The sequence below is a fragment of the Cotesia glomerata genome, linkage group LG4 (genome assembly GCF_020080835.1).
Source record: "Cotesia glomerata isolate CgM1 linkage group LG4, MPM_Cglom_v2.3, whole genome shotgun sequence".
Lineage (NCBI taxonomy): Eukaryota > Metazoa > Arthropoda > Insecta > Hymenoptera > Braconidae > Cotesia > Cotesia glomerata.
The window spans coordinates 2,141,757-2,158,191 of record NC_058161.1 but is presented as its reverse complement, the minus strand read 5'-3'; the positions used below and the strand labels follow the sequence as shown (position 1 = coordinate 2,158,191).

The window sequence follows — 16,435 nt, the reverse complement described above, 5'->3', positions numbered from 1 at the left end:
AATAAATAATTTAAAAATTCAAACATTGTAGCGGTCGATAATTTTGACTTTCATACCGGGATGGAACACACTGATGTGAATAACCATAGGGCTCATTGTCATGGACTTGAACGAGCATTTAGAGCACTTGTACCTTGTCGGTCCACTGCACTCAAGTCTAATATGTTCATTCATATTCGAGAGATTTGAGAAAGTTCGCCGGCAATTTTGATTTGGACACTTAAAACACCGCGGTTTAGGAGTTTCTTCTTCTTCTTCTTCTTCATCTTCCAGATCTTCTTCGTCCAAAACAAAATCCTCATCATCTTCATTATCAACTTCAACTTCTTCACAAATATCATCTTCTTCATCAATTTCTTCTTTTTCAACTATTCTAACTTTTTCTTTTTCTTTATTCTTCAATTTTTCTATAACTTTTACTTTTCCTTTGTCAATAATTTTTCCAATAAACTTTACTTTATTTTTTATAATTTTATCCTTTGCTGGAATTTCTTCTTTATTATTACCTTTGTTTTCTTCTACCATATTATTTTTTTTTTCTGCAATTTTTTCTGATAATTTTACTTTGTTTACAATCATTTCTTCTTTCTTCTCAACTTTGTTCTTCTCTAAAAATTTTACTATCCCTTTATCTGCAATTTTCCCTGGAAATTTCACTTTGCTTACAATCATTTCTTCTTTTTCATTAACGTTTTTCTTTTCTATAAATTTTATTATTCCTTTATCTGCAATTTTTTTTGGAAATTTTACTTTGTTTACAATCATTTCTTCTTTTTCTTTAACTTTGTTCTTGTCTATAAATTTTATTATTCCTTTATCTGCAATTTTTTCTACAATTTTTACTTTGTTTATAATCATTTTTTCTTTCTTGTCAATTTTTTTCTTTGCTAAAAATTTAACAATTCCTTTCTTAGCAATTTTTCCTTTATTGTCTGTAATTTTTTCCTTGTCTTTAATAACTTTCTTCTCTAAATTTTTTTCTTTTTCTTTAACCATTTTCTTCCCTAAATCTTGATCTCTTTCTTCTTGCCCACCAATCAAGCCAAAATCACCATCTCTTATTTCTTCTTTAACCTTAAACTTTTCTTCTTCAAACGCCATAATCATTTCATTTTCTACAATCACATTATCATCATCATAATCTTCAATTATAATCACAGCATGGTCATCTTTCTTCTCTTCCTTAACCGTCTTTTCTTCGTCGACATCCATTCGTTCAACCTTGACTCCTGAAAAACAAAAAAGACAGTTTTATTAGAATTTTTTAACATAAATTTTAATTATTTTTAAAGAGTAAGATTACAGATAAATAACCATAACTTGCAACAAAACCCTATAATTCAATTTTGTACCAAAAAATAATAATTATAATTTTTTATTTATTAGTATATAAATTTTTTATAAATTTTAGATTCTTAGATCTTTAATAAAAAATTATTTTTTTAAATTCAAGTTTTGTAGAAAATTTCTATAATCCTTGAAGAAGAAATAAATGATTTGTAAGAAGCTGTTGTCATCAATTTGATCTCTGAATCAATTTCATCTGAAACACAATAATTATTTGTCAATAAAAAACATTTATACAAATTTTAATTAATAAAAACTAGCAACTTTGCAGTCACTAATGTGACTGCCGTGACTTATGAAGTATAAAAAATTAAAATGTTGTTTTATTGAATAATGACTTTTGTTAAATTGCACTGTACTTTTTTAAATATTGATGTTTTTAAAGATATAAGCTCATCCCGATGTTATACTCATCAAGAGCTTTCATTTGAGTCCCCACATGCATTTTTGATATATTTTTCATATATACATATATTTAATATATATTTTAAAGATATAAGCTCATCCCGATGTTACACGTATCAAGAGCTTTCATTTGAATACACACATGCATTTTTGATATATTTTTCATATATACATATATATTATATATATAATTTTATAAAATATATAAAAAATCGATGTGGGTACTCAAATGGAAGGTCTCGTTGAGTGTAACATCGAGATGAGCTTATATCTCTAAAAATGTCAATATTTCACAAGATAAAAGGTCATTTCTTAATTATTGACATTTTTTAACATATAAACTCATTTTGGTGTTACATTTATCAAGTGCTTTCATTTGAGTACCCACATGCATTTTTGATATATTTTTTATGTATACATATATATATATAATTTATATAAATATATGAAAAATTGATGTGGGTACTCAAATGAAAGGTCTTGATGAGTGTAACATCGGGATGAGCTTATATCTTTAAAAATGTCAATATTTCTCTAGGTAAAAACTCATTTCTTAATTATTGACATTTTTTAAGATATAAATTCATTTTGATGTTGCACTTATCAAGACCTTTCATTTGAGTACCCACATACGTTTTTTACATATTTTTCATATATACATATATATAAATATATGAAAAATTGATGTAGGTACTTAAATGAAAGGTCTCGATGAGTGTAACATCAAGATGAGCTTATATCATTAAAAATGTCAATATTTCACAAAATACAAGATCATTTCTTAATTATGTATCTAAAGAATTTTCGAATGCAGCCTAAATTTTTTCTTATTCTCTTAATAATATAAATTTAACATTTCTTCTTATTTATTTTCTGAAAAAAAATAGTTATTTAAAGAAGAATATACAAAATTCTCACCTTAAAAAAAAAGTATTCTAAAAATTAATTAAATTTAACAAAAATTATTTCTTCTTCAAAATTTTCCTGAAAAGAAAAAATTATAAAAGAAGAATATAAAGAATTAATTCTTACTATAAAAAAAAACATCTTTACATTCAAAGAATTAATTAAATTTAATGACCAAAATTTGATAAAAACTATTTATTTTTGGTATAATTAATTTTTTCCTATAATAAATAAAACATAATTTACAAGAATCTTTAAGATAAAAAAAAAAAAAAAAAAAAAAAAAAAGAATTCCATCAAATCACAAACGCGATTGATCAATAAAATTAACTTCGCTTCCAGGATGAACAACTTGAATATGTTTCCGCATATCAGAGCTCCATTTAGACCAATGATCGCAGTACGTGCACTTGAACCTCGGCGGAGCTCCGCAAGTCTTCAGATGTTTCTTCAGATGAAGCTCATCCTTAAAAGCGCTGCCGCAGTTGCCGTTCAAGCAAGGAAAATTTCCAGGCATCCTCGAGCTGTAGCGCTCGACGACCCAGATTTCCTGGTCAGAATGTCGCTTCTTGCAGTGAGTCTTAACGTTGCACTTCATGTGAGACATGTACTCGCAATAAGGACACTGAAACCTGGGAGGCTTTCCGCAGTGGTAGTTTATGTGAGTTCCTAAATGCCGCTTTTCCTTGAACACGCTTGTGCAATTCGGGTTAGGACACGGGTACTTCTTGGAACTGGAACTATCACTGGAGTCCAGCTGCCCGAAGGTCTCGTGCATCATCAAGAATCCCGAGTCGAATTCTGCAAGTACAAAAATTTTTGCTGTTAATAATAAAGTTTTTGGGAAGAAATTATTTTTTTTTAAGCTTAAAAAAACAATTGAGTTTTTTAAAACATTTATTAATTATTTTTTCATTTTTATTAAACATTACAATTTATTACAGCTATATTTATAATTAATTTTGGAAGTAAAATTTGCTTTTTATTTTTAAAAGTCAAAATTATAACAAAAATCACAAATTAAAAAATTTAATACCCTAAAAACAATAAATAACTCCGAAAAAATAGAATTTTAAAAATTGTCAACAAAATGGCGGTCTTACGCGTGAATACTGCGCCTCTAGCGGAGTATTTTTGAAGCACGCATGGAAAGAAGAAAAGTGGAAAAATTAAATTTATAAGTAGGATTTTGTAGAGTTTTAAATATTAAATAAGTCCCTTGAGGATTAAGCTGTAAAAATTAGATTAATTTTGGGATTTTTACCAACTGAATTTTTCAAATTATTCTTTTTTAAATTTATGAAATATTTTTAAGAAATTAATGTGGAGATAAGTTTTATTTCTTTATTTAAGAAATACAATTTTTAAAAAATTTATTTCTTAGCTGAAGAAATAAAAATTTTTTTGCAGTAACTTTTTTGAAAAAAGTTATCTAAATTTGGAAAAAACCAAATTTTAGGTAGACAATTTTCAAATTTTTACCCAAAATGATTCTTTTCTAAATTTAGAAAATTTTTTTAAGAAATTACTGTGAAGATAATTTTTATTTCTTTATTTGAAAAATAAAATTTTAAACAAACTAATTTCTTAGCTGAAAAAATAAAAATTATCTCAACAACTTTTTTATAAACAAAGTTATCAAATTTTGAAAAAAGCCAAATTTTAGGTAGACAATTTCCAAATTTATTATCCAAACTTAGAAAACTGTTTTAAAAAAGTTATCAAAATTTGGAAAAAATCAATTTAAGGTAGACAATTTCAAAATTGTAATCCAAAAATTTTTTTTCCAAATTTAGAAAACTTTTTAAAGAAAGTTATTTTGAATTTTTATTTCTTCATTTAAGAAATTAAATTTAAAAAAAAATAAATTTCTTAACTGAAAAAATAAAAATTATCTCAATAAATTTCTTATGAAAAAAAAGTTATCAAATCTTGGTCGAAAATTTCCTCATTTTTATCCAAATTTAGAAAACTGTTTTAAAAAAGTTATCAAAATTTAGAAAAAACCAATTTTAGGTAGACAATTTTCAAATTATTCTCCAAAATTCTTTTTCTCCAAATTTATAAAATTTTCTTAAGAAAATTACTGTGAAGATAATAATCATTTCTTCATTTAAAACAAATTAATTTCTTAGCAAAAGAAATAATAATTTTTCTTCAATAACTCTCGTATGAGAAAAGTTATCAAATTTTGGAAAAAATCAAATTTAGGTCGACAATTTTTAAATTGTTATCCAAAATTCTGTTTTTCCAAATTTATAAAATTTTCCTAAGAAAATTACTGTGAATAAAATTTTTATTTCTTCATCTAAGAAATAAAATTAAAAACAAATTAATTTCTTAGCCGAAGAAATAAAAATTATCTCAGTAACTTTCTTATAAAAAAAGTTATCTAAATTTGGAAAAAATAAAATTTCCAAATTCTTACCTCAATTTAGAAAACTTTTTTAAAAAAATTACTGTGAAGAAAAGTTTTATTAAATAAATTTTCTATAATTCCCTTATTTTTCTCCAAAATAATTTTTTTCTCATGATAAACTCTCAATTATTAGTTCCAAATGAAAAACTTCAATTTTTTCCTACAAGGAACTTTTCCTGCCCAAATTTTTCCACTCTTTTTTCCTTGAACGACCTTGAACTAGTACTGATAATAAACAGGCTTCCCAACATTTCCACTCCTGTGTTTCCCGGTAGTATTATACAACTCAATAACAGCGTTATCCCCATTAGGGTGTTTTCTTCGTGCGTGTTTCTGCACATCGTGTTTATATACAGACTTATAATTACAGTAGACGCACAAGTATCTAGGCGGTTTGCCGCACTCGTGTTTCATGTGAAACCTTAACCGGTACTGATTCGCGTAAGTGCTCCTGCAATTTGGGTTTAAACACGGGTACTTAACCGACGCCGGTGAAGTTTTCTTCTCTAATGCCACTGGATAAATGTACCCTGTAAAAACACAAAAATTAAACGTATTAGTTTCGTTAAATTATTTCTTCTCAATTTTTTTAAAAATTGTTAAATTAATTCTATCAATTACAAATTATTAATTATTAATTTATAACAAAAAAACATTCGTGTAAAAATTAGGTCATGTATTTGCAAGTGTTTTCAATATGGTACTTCAAATTATTAAAAGTCTTGAATGTTTTTTTACAATTTTCCTTAGGACAAATATAAGTACACTCGAATTTTATTTCTTCTTTAGCTTTTCCAATTTCAATAACTTTAACGTCTTCTAATGGATGCATTGTTTGAACGTGGCGCTCGACATCTTTACGCCATTTTGACGCATACTCGCAATATGGACACTTGTAGCGCGGCGGTTTTTCGCACTGGTACTTAAGATGATAAGCCAAATTTTTTTTCCACTTGAAATTTTTGCTGCAATTCGGATTAGGACAGCTGAAATTTCCCATTAGTGCGCCCATATTTCTTGTTTTGATTTTTGGCAAAAATTCTGGAAAATAAAAAAAAATAAATATTATTAGTTACAGAATTTTGAATTTATTTCTTCACTGATAGACGGATTTATTAACTATTAATAATTTTAATAAATATTTTTTAACATTCGATAAATATTTATTTGGGAGGAAAGTATGTTTATAAATAAATAATAAGTATTTATTAATAGTTAATAAATATTTATTAACAGTAAATAAATATTTTGTTGAGTGAATTTGTTTCGCTTGTAATGTCATATATGAAGATTGCTTATAAACAAAATCCATCTTTATAAATTATTTGTATTAATTATATTACACTTGCAACTTTGCAGTCACTACGTGACTGCCGTGTAAATTATAAATAAATAAAATTTTGCTGTATTATACAATGACTTTTATTAAATTGTACTATACTTTCTTAACTATTGACGTTTTTGAAGATATAAACTCATCTTGATGTTACACTCATCAAGACCTTTCATTTGAGTACCCACATCAATTTTTCATATATTTTATATATTTATATATATTATATGTATAAATATATGAAAAATATATTAAAAATGCATGTGGGTACTCAAATGAAAGCTCTTGATGAGTGTAACATCGGGATGAGTTTATATTTTAAAAAATGTCAATATTTAAGAAAGTACAGTGCTATTTAACGTAATTAAGAAACGACATTGTATCTTGTGAACTATTGACATTTTTAAAGATATAAGCTCATCCTGATATTACACTCATCAAGACCTTTCATTTGAGTACCCACATCAATTTTTCATATATTTTATATATTATATATGTATATATGAAAAATATATCAAAAATGCATGTGGGTGCTCAAATGAAAGCTCTTAATGAGTGTAACATCGGGATGAGCTTATATTTTAAAAAATGTCAATATTTAAAAAAGTACAGTGCTATTTAACATAATTAAGAAATGACCTTGTATCTAGTGAACTATTGACACTTTTAAATATATAAGTTCATCCCGATATTACACTCATCGAGACCTTTCATTTGAGTACCCACATCAATTTTTCATATATTTTATATATTTATATATATTATATATATAAATATATGAAAAATATATCAAAAATACATGTGGGTACTCAAATGAAAGTTCTTGATGAGTCTAACATCGGGATGAGCTTATATTTTTAAAATATATATTATATATATGTATATATGAAAAATATATCAAAAATGCATGTGGGTACTCAAATGAAAGCTCTTGATGAGTATAACATCGAGATGAGTTTATATCTTTAAAAACGTCAATGTTTAAGAAAGTACAGTGCAATTTAACAAAAATCATTATTTAATAAAGCAAAATTTTATTTATTTATAATTCACAAGTCACGGCGGTCACATAGTGACTGCAAGGTTGCTACTTTGCATTAATTATATTACATTATAATAACGTTTATTGTAAAATACCAAATTTTATCACAGCTCATAATCATCTTTAATATTTTTAAATATTAAAAACGTTAATTTATTTAGTTAATTGAATTATTATCATTATTCCAGCTATAGGGTTATAAAAAGTGTCAAAAGAAAATTGCTATTTTTGCATTTTATTTTAAATAAATATTTGTTAACAGTTAACAAATATTCATTAACCATTAATAAATATTTATCAACAGTTAATAAATTGTACTTAATAAATTACTTATTAACTGTTAATAAATATTTGTTAACTGTTAACAAATATTTATTATTTAATAAATGGTATTTAATAAATAATTTATTAACTGTTAATAAATATTTATTAAATCCTATGATGTTAAAAAATCATTCATTAACAGTTAATAAAGCTTATTAAATATAAACAAATCCTTCTATCAGTCTTCAGGGTTGGAAAATTCACAGAAGCTTGAGTATTTTTTTATTATTTGGTTTTAATGAGAAGCGTTACAAAATATCAGACATTTTTTTTACACAAATAAATCAATTATTTCCACATTTTGGTTCTTATGTTTTATTTTAGTGTGTCGCGTTATTTGGAACTTTCTTTTTCCCGTGTACTGGCAGTAAGCGCACTGGTACCGCGGCTCGATTCCACACTCCTTGAGATGTCGCTTCACCGAACATTCAGAGTTAAAAATTCTTGGACAACCTTGACAGTGGTACTTGTTTTTTATCATGATAAATTTCTGGTCTGGAAAAGGCTTCAGTTCTTCAGAGTCCGAGTTCTCATCGGCGTAATCCAGGGCTAGGAGCGAGCTGGGTAACAAATAATCTGCAAGCAAAATTAATTTTTTGGTTAATAAAATTAAATATTAAATTTACCTATTTTTAATTGTAAAGAAAAAACAAAAAGATAGTATAAAGTAATTAATTCATTGGTTTAATTAGTAGAAAGTAAATCGGGAAGTGGAATTAAAGTAGTAATTTTACAAACAAAGTTTATTTATAAATTTACAATAAATAAATTGCACCTGAGATTTACACTTTGTAGGTCATACGCACTTGAAAAAAAATTGTTTTTTTTTATGTACAATTTTTTAAAAATTTTTGTCGAATTAGAATTAAAACTCAAATTATAAATGAAGGATTAGAAAATATCTGAAAATTGATAAGAACCTTTTTTTGGTAGGAAATAAAATTCCCTACAAAATATATATCATATTTTTAATATTTAGCCCAGAATTTCAACTTTATAATTTCTTTCCAGCAAATTTAAGTAGACAAGATTGAAATAAAATTTTTAATTAAAATTGTGGCTAACTGATAAAAGAGAGGAACATTAATAAGGACCTTTTTGATGGAGGATCAGATTTCCTACAAAAAAGAACTCTTTTGATTTTTTTGTACACAGAAAAAAAAGTTTACTTGAGCCAAAAAAATATTTTTCTTCCTAATTATTTTCTTGAGAAAAAAAAATTTTTTGTCAAGAAATTTCACTTATTCAATCAAAATTAATTCTCTTGCTTTAAGAAATATGTATCTTGATGCAAAAAAATTTATTTAAGTCAAGAAAATCTTGTTTTTTTGAGAAAATTCAGCCTCTTGCTCTAAAAAATTAAATATAAAGATAGTAGTAAATTTTTATTAATATTTTTATTGATCAACACATCAAATGGGAAGATCAAATAATATTGAATCATTTTTTTTTCATTCAATATGTATAATTGCACGGTAAAATAATATAAAGTGGGTATCAAATATTCTCGAGAAAAATTTTCTCAAGGTGAGAAAATTTTTTTCTTAACTGAAGTAAGTGGCGCTGCTTCCCTAAGGTATCTAAAAATATTTATCAAATGTAAAAAATTATTGTATCAAGTAGGATAGAAGTACCGTTTTTGGCCAGTTAACATTTTAATTAATATATAAAATATTAAAATATCATAATCATATTTTTGTTGAGTTTTAAAAAATGTATATTAAAATAAATTGAGTTTGTAATGGTTTATTAATATAAATTCATTTCTATCGTTTATTTGAACGAAAAATAGTCATAAACGGTACTTCTACCCTATTTATGATAATTTGAATTAAGAAAAAATGACTTCCAACAAGAATAGAATTTCTCGAAAAATTATTACTTCGGCCAACACACCTTCGGTCTTTCTTCAAGCACCCGACGAATTTTCTTCAGCCAAGAATTTTTTTCTCCACACGGAAAGAACAGGATGACACTGGATGTCATCCCAGATTATACTGAGTGAAAAAAAATTTCAGATAGTAGCCACTATAATCCAGATTACAATGAGTATAATCCAGATATCACACAGTATAATCTGGATTTTTCTAGCAACTATCTGAAAATTTTTTTCACCACAGATATCACTGAGTATAATCTGGGATAAAATCTTATTCTTTTTGTGCAGTCAAGAAATTTTTCTTTCTGTGTATCTTCAATATTTACCCTAGAATTTTAACTTTAAAATTTCTTGTCAGCAGATTTAATCCAACAAGTTTAAAATTGAATTTAAAATGAAAATTTGGACTAAATGATAAGAGATAGAGAAAAATTGATGACCTTTTTTGTAAAGAGTTAAATTTCCTCCAAAAAAAAAAAAGTCTCTTATAATTTTTTAATATTTTTTTTTCAATATTTAACCCAGAATTTGAAAATTTCAGTGAGTATAACCTTCTTATCAACAAAATATTTCAATATCAATATTTCTTCTTTTCAGTAAAGTGAATTCCAACAATTTTGTTATCAATAATATCGATGGCATAAGTGGTGCAGTTAACATGCCTAGTCCTGATATGCTGGGTGACATTGGAAGTGCGCTTGTAGTGCAAATCGCAGTAGGGACACTTGAACCGAGGCTCCTGACCACATTCGTACTTCAAGTGCCTGGTCAGACTGTAATTATGACTAAAGGAGCTTCCGCATAAATTTGGACAGACGAATTTTTTAGTCGGCGCGTTATCCAGGCACTCGTATCTTACTGGCTCGCCAACCTCGTTCAGAAAATCTGAAAAAGCCAGTATTTATTATTATTAGTAAGTAATTTAAAACTTATACTTTTATCTTCAAGAAGACAACATTTATAACCAGCTAATTTGACATGCATCAAGAGGAAAATTATTTTAATTTATTTAAAGACATTTTACACAAGTTTTATAATTTCGCTCTAGGAATTCCACTGCTTCCTCGGCTTGTAGCTTCCAAGAGTGTCTAAAAAGTAAGGCTTCATATTTCTGTGCCTCCTTTTTGTGTGGTCAACCACATTGCCCGCGCGCTTGGCCATGTAGGGGCAATACGGACACTTGAATCTTGGAGACAAACCACACTCGTATCTCAGATGATTTTTCAGTGTTAACTCGTGAGTATACACACTTGGACAATTCGGACATTTTACTTTAACCTGCGCAGCTTTAAGTCTTCTTCTTCTCAAGAAACCTGAAACAAAATTTAAAAAATTATTTGCTATAAAAAAATATAATTTAAGAATCTATCCATGCACTTAAAATGGTTAAGTGGTTTAAAAATTATTTTTTTATTTACAATTTTAATTTTATTGAAATTTTTAAAAAATTTATTAAAAAATTATAAAATTATTTTTTAGGTCTAGATTATTTTTAAAAACAATTAAAGCAAGAAAAATTTATTCTTAAATAATTATCAAATTTTTTTTTAATAATTTTTTAGACCTAGATAATTTTTAAAAAATTATATCAAGAAAAATTTATTAAAAATTTCGTTTTTTTTTTAAATATAAAATTTTTTAAAACTAAATTTTATTTTAAAAAATTATAACAAGAGAAATTTCTTCAACAATCATAAAATTTTTTTTGAAATAATTTTTTAGATCTAGATAATTTAAAAAAAATTAAAGCAAGAAAAATTTTTTTAAAAATTATCAAATTTTTTAAAAATAATTTTTTAGACCTAGAAAATTTTTTTAAAATTATATAAAAAAAAAAATTTCTTTAAAAATTATAAAATTTTTTTTAAAAAATTTTTTAGGTCTAGATTTATTTTAAAAAAATTTATTAAAAATTAAAGCAAGAAAAATTTCTTCTAAAAATGATCAAATTTTTTAAAAATAATTTTTTAAAAATTTCTTTAAAAATTATAAAATTTTTTTAAAATAATTTTGTAGATCTAGATTATTCAAAAAAAAATTATTAAAAAATTAAAGCAAGAAAAATTTCTTTTTTAAAAATTATCAAATTTTTTAAACCTTGATAATTTTTAAAAAATTTATAACAAATTTTTTCTTAAAAAACTATAAAATTTTTTAAAAATAATTTTTAAAACCTAAATTATTTTTAAAAAACATCTTTAAAAATAATGATAATTTTATTGCCAAAAAATAACAGAGTAATACTTAAATTAAATATACAAATTTTCAATTAATTAATTACTTAATTAATCCATAAAAAATAATTAAGAAATAAATTCAGTCTTGCAGCACTTAGCAATATCAACAACATAAACTTGAAGCCCTGGATGAATTTTCCTAACATGTGCGCGCACATTAGACGAGTGTCTAGTTCGATAGGTACAGTACGGGCAATTGAACCTCGGCATTTGTCCGCACTCGAACTTCAAATGATACTGAAGATTATGTTTCCGACTGAAGACACTTTGGCAATTGCTGCAGGGGTACTTTGGGGCACTGGGGTCGCTCTGGCTGACACGCCGAGGTCTTCGCTGGAACCACACCGAGTCTTCGACTTCTGTAAAATAAAAAATACAATTCTTCTTAATTTAAGTACCAAAACTCCTAATAAAATTATTAAATAATTTAATTATTATGATTAATTTTTAGACAAAATTGAGGGAAAAAATGAATAAAAGCTGTTAATTGTTTCAATTATATTCTTACTATTGCTGTAAAATATCAATGACATAGATCTCCTTGTCCGGATGTTGTCTTCTTACATGCGCGCGGACATTTGAAGTGTGTCGAGTTCTGTAACTGCAGTACGGACAATTGAATCGAGGAGATTGACCGCAAACATACTTCAAGTGTTGCTGCAAGTTCCAAGACCAGTTAAACATCCCGCCGCACTTTGGACAAACGTGAACTCCGCGGCGCGACTCACGCGCGTTCCGCTGCGGCAGGAAAAATTTTAAATCTGTAAAAAAAAAAATTTTTTTAATATTTCTTCTCAATATTTTTTTTTTTTAATTTATTTTTTAATTTTTAAGCACATAATAATTATTAAAAAAAAAAAAATTAATTTTTTAAAAATGAAATTTCTAAGTTAAAAGTAATTAATTTAAAAAAAAAATAATTAATTAAAAAAAAATTAATTAATTTTTAAATTTAAATTTTTACGTTAACATTAATTAATTTAAAATAAATTAATTAATTAAAAGAAAATTAATTAATTTAAAAAAAATTAATTAATTTTTAAAAAATAATTCATTTAAAAAAAATTAATTCATTTTTAAAATAAAGTTTTTAAGTTAAAATTAATTAATTTTAAAAAAATTAATTAATTTTTAAAATTAAATTTTTAAGTTAAAATTTATTCATTTTTAAAAAATTAATTCATTTTTAAAATAAAGTTTTTAAGTTAAAATTAATTAATTTAAAAAAAATTAATTAATTTTGAAAATTAAATTTCTAAGTTAAAATTAATTAATTTTTAAAACTAAATTTTTAAGTTAAATTAAAAAAAAAAAATTTTTTTTACAATTAATTAATTTTTTTTTTATTAAATTTTTTATAAATAAAGTTATCGATAATTTTCAGGATTAAAAATGTCGACGGCGTAAACTCTTGTTCCAGGATGCTTCCTGAGGACATGCGCACGCGTATTGGACACATGGCGGGACCGATAGACGCAGTAGGGGCAGCAGAACCTCGGCAATTGGTTGCAGACAAATTTCTTGTGGTAGCATAGGTTGTCTTTCCGGTTGAAGACACTTGCGCATTGGTCGCATGGGAACCTCGGCTTTTCCGGCCAATCTAGGACAAAATAAGGAAAAAAAAATGAGTTTTGCTGGAGAAGAAATTTTTGGAGAAACTTTTTTTTTGTTTATTTTAAGTTTATTAATATAATATAAGTACGGGTTTTCTCTTAGTACTATCGAGATTTCTGGCCTCTGGTGTCAATTACGAACACTTGCGAGCCCGGGTGGATTCGCCGGATGTGTCTTTTAACGTTTGAAGTGTGCTTTGCGGCGTAAGGACAGTGCGGACATCGCAACTGTGGTAAGACTCCGCAGTCGTAGTTCACGTGCTTCCAGTGGTACGTTTTGCTGTACATGTTTCCGCACTTGGGGCAGGGGAACTTTAGGCCTTCGTCAGTTATCATGCCGCCCAACGCTATAACATTTTTAAAGGAAATTATTGAGAAAATGTTTTTGAGTGGAGGGAAGAAATGTTAAAGCGCTTTTTCTTTTAATTTGACATTGAAATTTTTTAAAATTTCTTCTTTAAAAATTATAAAATTTGTTTTTTAATCATTTTTAAAAAATTTATTTAAAAATTTTACCAAGAAAAATTTGTTAAAAAATTCATTTTTAAATATTGTAAAATTTTTTCAAAATAATTTGATAGACTTTAATGATTTTTTCAAAATTTCTTTTCTAAAAATCATGAAATTTGTTTTTTAATCATTTTTAAGGCCTAAAGTATTTTTTAAAAATTAAAAAAAAAAAATTTATTAAAAAATTCATTTTTAAACATTGTAAAATTTTTTTAAAATCATTTTTTAGGCTTAAATTATTTTTCCCAAATTTCTTCTTTAAAAATGATAAAATTTTTTTTTAAATACTTTTTAAGGCCTAGATTATTTGTAAAAAATTCATTTTTAAAAAGTAATTTATTAGACCTGAATTATTTAAAAAAAATTTCTTCTTTAAAATTGAAATTTTTTAAGCGTTAATTATTATAAAAAAAACTTTATTAAAAACTTCAATTATTTAAAAATAATTTTTTAGACCTAGATTATTTATAAAAAATTTTATCAAGAGAAATTTATTAAAATATTCATTTTTAAGACTTGTAAATTTTTTTTTAAATAATCAATTAGACCTAAATAATTGATAAAAAAAAAAACTCCTTGTTTAAAAATAAAAATTTTCAAGCCTTGATTATTTTGAAAAAAAATTCAATTTTTAAAAATTCTTAAATTTTTAAAAAACAATTTTCTTTTTCTAAAATTAATTTTCCAAAAAAACATCTAATTTCAGTGTCATTTTACTCAAATAATTCTTCATTTTATTTACAAAATAAATAAATTTTCTAAAATAAATCCAGCAATTTATACACATTAGGTTAAGTAAATAAAATAAAATACATTAATAATAATAATAATTAACTTTTTTATTGACTAAAATTAATAAATTTTTCAGGACAATATACATCATCTACATAAACTTCACACCCCAGATGTCTTCTCTGAATATGTTTCCTAATATTAGTAGTCTTCTTAGACATCAAGTGACAGTACGGACACTTATACCTAGGCGGTTGTCCGCACTCCCATCTTACGTGAAAATTAAGGTTGGTTTTTCGGTTAAAAACACTGTTGCATTTATCGCAGGGATATTTAGACTCCGGTGATTTGTGTCCTTGCTTTCCTGTAAATCATATCACTTTATCAATTAAAAAAAAAAATTGGGAAGAAATGACTGGCTTAGAGGTTAGTAGTGCATGAAATGGAGTCGCTTGACAAGATGGCGGAAGACAAGAAGAACAGCGTAATTTTTATAACGAAATAAATTTATTAATAATACAACTTTTTTAATTAAAATAATTTATTTATCATCTAGTATGTCGTGAGCTGTCATAAGCATCAATCAAGAAGACATCCCTGCCCTTGTGAGCCCTGCGAACGTGGACGTACATGTTAGAAGAATTATTTGAGCACCTATTGCAATAAGGACAAAGGAACCGCGGAGCCTGTCCGCACATAAAACGCAAGTGTTTTCTCATATCCCCGAAATTTTTGTAACTACGACTGCACTTTGGACACGAGTACCGATCACTAGAGTCCTTTTGCGCCCCACTAGCGGCGGAACCTGGAACTGACCATAAAATTTGTTAGTTAACTAGAGAAGACTATAGACTGTGGAACATGCTGAGAAGCTATGAGTAGTGCAGAAAATAACTTAGAGGTCTATAGGGGCGTCCAAGGTGAAGTCGATAGTGATCAGACCTGCATGCTGAGTTCGGATGTGCCGCGACATGTTCGACACAAACGCTGTTGAGTAACTACAGTTCGGACATTGGAATATTCGCGTGTTCCTGCAGGCCTTTGGGTTCTTTAGACAGTACTTGGAACGGTGCTGAACGAGACTGTTGTATTTTACGTATTTCTTCTCGCAGAATTGACAAGTAAATTTTTCTTCTTCTTCTTCTAAATTTTTGGGATTTTTTTTAGTCAATATTTCTTCACTGATTTTTTTATCTGTAAGTAATCAAAAGGATTATAATTACTTAGTTTCATTGAGAAGGAATTTATTTTGCGCGAGCAAAAACATTCACAAGCCCAATAAATTGCTAAAGAAAAAGAAGAAATGATTATGGATGATTTTAATTATGTTTTTAATTTTTTTAGAGGTATTTCTTCTTTTGGTTCCTGGAACTGCGACGAAATTTTTCTTCCCTGATTTTTTCTTCTAAATTTTTTGGAATTTTTTCTATCAATATTTCTTCACTCATTTTTTATTTGATCTGTAAGTAATCAAAAGGATTATAATTACTTAGTTTCATTGAGAAGGAATTTATTTTGCACGAGCAAAAACATTCACAAGCCCAATAAATTGTTAAAGAAAAAGAAGAAATGATTATGGATGATTTTAATTATGTTTTTAATTTTTTTTAGAGGTATTTCTTCTTTTGGTTCCTGGAACTGCAACGAAATTTTTCTTCACTGATTTTTTCTTCTTCAAATTTATCTTC

The 16,435-nt window shown here is 26.0% G+C and overlaps 1 protein-coding gene across 12 annotated transcripts in view; it reads right to left on the bottom strand.

Annotated features, from left to right (window-relative positions):
- The window catches only part of LOC123264132 (longitudinals lacking protein), a 200,768-nt gene that overhangs the window by 160,574 nt on the left and 23,759 nt on the right, over nucleotides 1-16,435 (bottom strand). The gene's annotated exons all lie outside the window — the stretch shown is intronic.